This window comes from Mustela nivalis (genome assembly GCF_964662115.1).
Source record: "Mustela nivalis genome assembly, chromosome: 14".
NCBI lineage: Eukaryota > Metazoa > Chordata > Mammalia > Carnivora > Mustelidae > Mustela > Mustela nivalis.
In genome coordinates, this window is record NC_139033.1 from 62304391 (window position 1) to 62310930 (window position 6540).

The window sequence follows — 6540 nt, forward strand, 5'->3', positions numbered from 1 at the left end:
GCCTTAAAACTATTGTCACCTAAAACTAATAGGACAGTATATGCCAACTACACAATTTTTTTAAAAAAGTATATCTTTGTGCTTTCCACTGGGGTGGAAAAGTAATAGTCAAAATATAGCCTAATGTTTTATTGAAAAGGAAGAGTTAACATATTCTGTGGTTTTCTCTGAAGTTTATGAGAACTGCCTACATCCTTAGGAACAATTTGGGGACATTATAAGACAAACTGAGCTGAGGTGATAATATTAAGTTTGGAACATAATATTATTAATCATTTGTGAGTGTAATAATTTCAAAAGAGTGCTATAACCTTGTTTTGTATTTCTAAGCAGCCTGACTCTTTCAGTTTTTGGGTTTCCTGGTTCATTACGTGATCATCATTCCATATGGTGGTGTTATCTTCCAGCTCATATTTTCATCCACCAGCACTAGCTTGTTGCCCATTTAATGATGCAGAAATTCAAATTCATGGATGGCAGTTTCAGATGTTAACACACCATTACAAATCCACCTAAGAAAAAGGAGGAAAAGAACATTTTTGCATTCAGGGCAAAATGAGGCTTTATGCTAAGGAAAAATTCTTGGTCCTCCTCGGTTCCCATACCATATAAAAACACCCAATTATAGAATGCCTAAAATAAGGATTTTAGGGTTTGTTAGCCTACTCTGAATTAAATTAAAGGAGGAATGTATTTTAACTCCAGCTATGTGTGTTACGTTTACCATTTTGCCATAGACCTCTCATTTGTCAGAATGATTCAAAAAGCAGAAGTGTTTCTGCAGGTATCCAAGCACTTCCCCCCAAGAATTTTTTTAAGCCTCAAAATTAAGTTCTCTTAAATCCATTCCTGATTTTCATGCTTTCAACATCTGGCACATGCTAGATTTTCTTAAATTGAAGATGACAGACTCTAACACATGAGTTTAGCAATCTTGGTGTGTTAAAGACAACACAGAACCGTACCAAGCTGTGTACTCCATCACTGAGCAGAATTCTAAACCCTTGGTATGAAGTTGATGAATCTCAAGTTATGCAGCCTGGATGGGGACCTTCAGCCAAATGACCACCATCCTTAGTCTTTGAAACCATTACCAAGCAACGTTTCAGTTAGGACCCTTCAGATACAGAGAGGTTGCCCAGTCCTTTTTTTAGTAGGCTGGAGAGCTGGGCCCGTGACTGCTCAGTGGGTGCCTTTTCAGAAAGAGGTTAATGGGGTTTTCTGTTAATTAACTTCCTAGCTTCCTTTTCTCATTACTTCTGTCTGGGAATTAGTCTCTTTCACACAGTAGGTTGTATTACTTAAATGTTTTAAACTTTGCTGTGGGTTCCTTTGTGGGATTGAAAACCGATTCTTACTATTCTTACTATTTCAATTTACTATTCTTCATATTATATTTAAATATACTATTTATTATACTATATATATTTTAAATACATATACTATATATTTTTAAATCTATCTATACTTATATATAAGTATATATGAAAATATATATGTGATATATAAATGTATATATTTAAGTATATACTTAAATATATTATGTATTTAAATATTTAAGTACATATAATATATATATTTTTGAAATATATATACTATATATTTATTATACTATAATAGTATATTTCAATATACTATTCTTACTATTTCTTACTATCCTTACTATCTCAATTTATTATTGACCCTCCGCACTAGCTCTTTGTCTTGGCCAGTTAATATCCAAACTACTATAAAAAAAAAAAGGTGTTAGTAAGTGATGAAGTGGTGTAGCCACTGAGTGAATGGATATTTTTTTTTGTAAGTGTAATGGTCACCCTTGTTTATCTAAATAATTAGGTCCCAGACGTCTTACAAATGGCTGTTTTCAAATTTAGTGGTAAGGGACGCCTGGGTGGCTCAGTTGGTTGGACGACTGCCTTTGGCTCAGGTCATGATCCCGGAGTCCCGGGATCGAGTCCCGCCATTGGGCTCCCAACTGCATGGGGAGTCTGCTTCTCCCTCCGACCTTCTCCTTGCTCATGCTCTCTCTCTCTCTGTCTCTCTCTCTCAAATAAATAAATAAAATCTTAAAAAAAAAAAAAAGTTAGTGGTAAGAAAAAAAGTTGAGGCATCCTGATTTGAATAGGCTATTGGGGCCATCCTTGGTTCTTTTATATTCTGGCACTGCTCACAGAAAGCTCAGGTCCTGGAATAGATTTCATAGTTTTTATTCATGATACAAAGCCATGCTTCTAGGTATTTCCAGATTCTTTTATGTTTGGAAACATACAAATGTGCTATTTGTCAAATATTTAAAATCTATACTTTTTGTCACCTGGAACATATATATATATGGGCAGGAAAAGTATCCCTGATCTTCACTGGTCAGCTGCTGTATCATCTGAAGGCTAAAATCTAGTGACTGGGAGAAAAAACTTGATAGAACAACTTTTAATTTCTGCCTCTAGCACTAAGTTGGTGGAATATCAGATCAGATATTGGTCACGAATCCTCTGTGCCTTTTTTTTTTTTTTTTTTAAATCTCTGGGTAGGAAGCACATATCCCTTTTTCTGCAGGTCAGCTTCAGATTTAATTAAGCCTGAGGAAGTAGTTGGAAGTCACCAGGCAAGTAAGAAGTTCAGTTTACCCACCAAATATACCAGTAAGAAAGCCAAATGGCATTACTTTGCTCCCTTTGCCTCACTCTTTTCCTATCTAGACTTCAAAAACTTTTATTGGAAGAAATGAAATGCTTCCTTAACGAAATCAAGAATATTTGTGTATATGGGCATAACTTCTCAGGTCAATGTTTATCATTGAGTGGTATCTAAGGAAAGAGAGGAGTCAACATAGATAATTTAATTTAGAGTATGAGCAAATGACTTAGGTAGGTTGGGGGCAATTTTTGGCTGGGAGCTCGGAGTCTGGGATTTTCACAGCTGTGAGTCAAAGGTACAGTGACAAGAATCACAGGGCGATCCATCATGATATTCTCTTTGTGCACCGGTCAGGAACATTTTATGTATCTTTTATAAAGTCTGCTGTGTCCATGTCATTCACAAACACAGATTAAGCATAAAGAAATGCAAGGAGACATGTTCACTTTCTTGTGGACTGCTGATACCCTGGGTCACATAGTATTTGGGTAGAATGATTCAAGCCAAGAAGAAGACTTCTTCATAGCCAAGAAGATGACTCAGGTATATTTTGAATGTTTCATTGTGCAGTTTATGCATTTCAGTTTTAACTCAAGCCACCCTCAGAATAGTTTCTCCTTCTATTCTTTCAGAAGAAAAGGCAAGAGTTTTTAATATTTCTAAAAATGTGACATGGGCAAATACTGCATTGTCCTCTTCCTAGTTAAGTGCATGAACCTGAGTCAGCAGCCTTTTCTTGCATCTGTCATTTTGGAGTTTTCATCTGAAATCCTTTCCACTGAATCTTTAGTGAAGGTGGACTGACTTCAGGTCTAGAGATCATTGCATAGGTTTTCTCCAAATGCCAAACTTCCGACAAACCTTATTCATTCTCAGTCCTATCCCTGTGAAAGAGTGTTGCTTCTTTGCTTGCTTTCAAGGTTTAAAACAACCCAGTTGTTAAAAGCTGTCCTTTTCTTTGATCTCAGGACATTTTCTTTCCAGATCATCTCATGTGCTCTGTAACAGTATGAATTACCTTCTAACCTTTAGGTTTCTTATTACCTATATAGTCAGTGGTTATTTTTCATACACAGAAATCAAACATCTCTTTATAGCCTGCCTTAGCTAAGTAGCTAAAGCATATAGTCAGTACAGAATGATGAACTTCGAAAGAGACTATCAGTGGTCAGATGAGGGCCACAAGCCTCTCTATCCAAGGTGTCATTATATTATTACTAGAGCCCATCATATACCTCCCTATTCTGTTCAGCACTTCATAGACTTGCAAAGGCTGATTCATGCTAAACAAAATGGCAGGACACTGAAGTATATAAACCATATGGAAAACTTAGAATGGGGATATGCTTTTCTCATGATGGAGAGGAATACATCTACCAGCTTCCCTGAGAAGTGGACCTAACTAGAGCTGCCTAGTGAGTGGAGTGAAAAGGCAGCCTTAAGGCATATTTCAGCAAAGCTATTCTTAACCTGTTGAGCCATCCATCATTAGAGATTACTAGAAGAACCAAAAAGTAGGTTTTATTTTGGGACTGGATAAAGTCAACGTTAGGCTTTTCACCCTCATGCCCTATTCCTGAGGCTGACTGTCCCCCTTTTGTACATTTTTTTTCTCCAAATGGGATACAGTTGTATTCCTGCCTTAAAAAATCATAAGCCTCTTACAAATCTGCTTTCCCTCTATGGTATTCAGGTCTCTAGCTTCCTGAGATACAAATTTAGAGAACTTCCTGGGGGTACTACTACAAAGCCAGATCTTGTTTATTGTTTATAAGCTTATTCAGTTCCTGGGTGGGTAGCTGATCTTGATGTCTCCATAGTCCACCAACATATAATTAAATACTAAAGTAATTATTTGCAGGCTGACAAAACACATATACTTTCTAACCAACTTTTTTAGTGTTTTGTAAAATAGAAAAATGAAAGTATTTGATGCAAATACTCTAAAGTAGTGAAACTGGAAAATACAGAAGCTAAGCTATAATTCTGTAGATCATTGGTCATTAACCAAATAAGCTTGTTTTGTGGAAATTCCTCCAGTGTATCCCAACTGCTAATTATGCAATAGAAATCTGACAAGGAATTCATTGTCTTATGAAATAATCTAACGTATTTTGAGACTCTGAAAGTGTTAGAAAATCCTCTCTTATTGAGGCTATTGGGTAAAAGCTTTAGATTCACTTATTAGGATAGTTTTCCATGACTCTTGTAGGAGAGAATTTTCCTCTGCCCTTCAAGATTCTTCTAGCTGGACTAAGAATCATGTTGACATAAGACAGACTAAGAGTAGAAAATAATTTTGTACATCTCTACGCAGACATGGGCATTCCAAAGACAGACAAAATGAGGTATGTCACTTTAAAGAGAATAGGATATTCTACTGTCTTCAATCTCTGCACCTTTCACAAAACTTCAAATAGCACTATGTTGGGACAAAGCATCCAGAAGTTTACAACCTCTGTGTTCTGTAGGAGCCACTATGAGGAGGTCCCAAGGAAAAATTGGCCATTTTCAGTGGAAAACGAGTGGTGATTACTAATTATGATAGCTGTGTACTTTGGATCTGGATTTGCCATACCCTTTTACAGTAAGACACCAACTGCTTAAGAAATAAAGGTGTTTTAATTCATTAAACAGATGTGAGAAGGAGCATTTTAAGACGGGTGATCTCTTTAGAAAATGGACCAAACTTTTGAATTCATAATAGATATGTTTGTAGATAAAGGCATGAATCCTTAATGTCTCTCTTCTGAAACATGGAATGTAGTTTACTTTTTTACTTGGGAAATATTCCAGTATTTGGTCAAAAATTGTGTGTGATTTAGCTTATTTCTTGGTTTTAAATTTTGAGATTTTTATTTAATTTTTGATTATTAGGTCAGACCTTGTTGGTAATTTGTTATATTAAAAAATGCAAATGGAGTACCTAGGTGGCTCAGACAGTTGAATGTCTGACTCTTGATTTCAACTCAGGTCATGATCTTAGGGTGGTGGGATCAAGCCCCACAATAGGCTCTGTGCTAGTTGTGGAATCTGCTTGAGATTCTCACTCCCTCTGCATCCCCCCGACTATGCTCACCCTGTTGTGTGTGTTTGCGTGCTTTCTCTCAAATCTTTAAACAAACAAACAAACCAACCAAAAAACACAAAACAAAACAAAAAGCTAAGGATAATGGGGGTATAAAAGTTTGGGACTTGAAAGGGAAAGAATGAAATTTATAGGAAGATGAAAAAAAATTGTGGTCTTTGTTTGCTAGCCCTTTCACAAACAATAGGACAACAGGATTTTGAGTACAGTGGCCTTGAGGATTTTTTCCCTGTCTACCAGATGTAATTCTCATCATAATGTAGTCCTCTATGCTAGAAGCTCCTTTCTTGGAGCAGGCAGTTGTGAAGGAGGGAAAGAGCTTTTCTTGCATCTGCTGTATTTTGATTGCTTTTAAATCAAAAATAATCTTCATGCTGAGGTGTCCCTTCTTGAGATAGCCTGCCCTTGACCTCTACACTCATAATCACTTTTGTCTTTCAACCACATCTAGTGTTTTTCCAGTTTTCTTAAATGTCAATGCCTAGAATTGAGCAAGTATATCATTTGGTCTGCAAGTACCCTCTTTTGACTTCAAGGCTCCTGTGTGTGTGTGTGTTCAATACATCACACTGTTGGTGCATTACAAAACTGATGAACTTAAACTCAAGGTACTTCTTACAAATCCTGATGACAAACCAAGTTGCACTGTCCTAGACAGGCACACAAGATTCCTTTGATTCTAGGTGTGATATTTTCCATGTATTCTTGTTATGTCCTTTTATTGCGTGGGTTTGGCCTTACTCTCTCAGGATCTTTTAAAATTCTTATTTCACTATGTAGTGTATTTACCTGGTAAAACATAAGGAGGAAAAAAC

General features: G+C 36.4%; 1 pseudogene across 1 annotated transcript; it reads left to right on the forward strand.

The window, feature by feature from the left end:
* The first annotated feature begins 5061 nt into the window (after positions 1-5061).
* LOC309847669 (cytochrome c oxidase subunit 7C, mitochondrial pseudogene) lies at positions 5062-5251 on the forward strand (annotated as a pseudogene). Its single transcript has one exon. The product of its transcript is annotated as a cytochrome c oxidase subunit 7C, mitochondrial pseudogene (transcript).
* The last annotated feature ends 1289 nt before the right edge of the window (positions 5252-6540 follow it).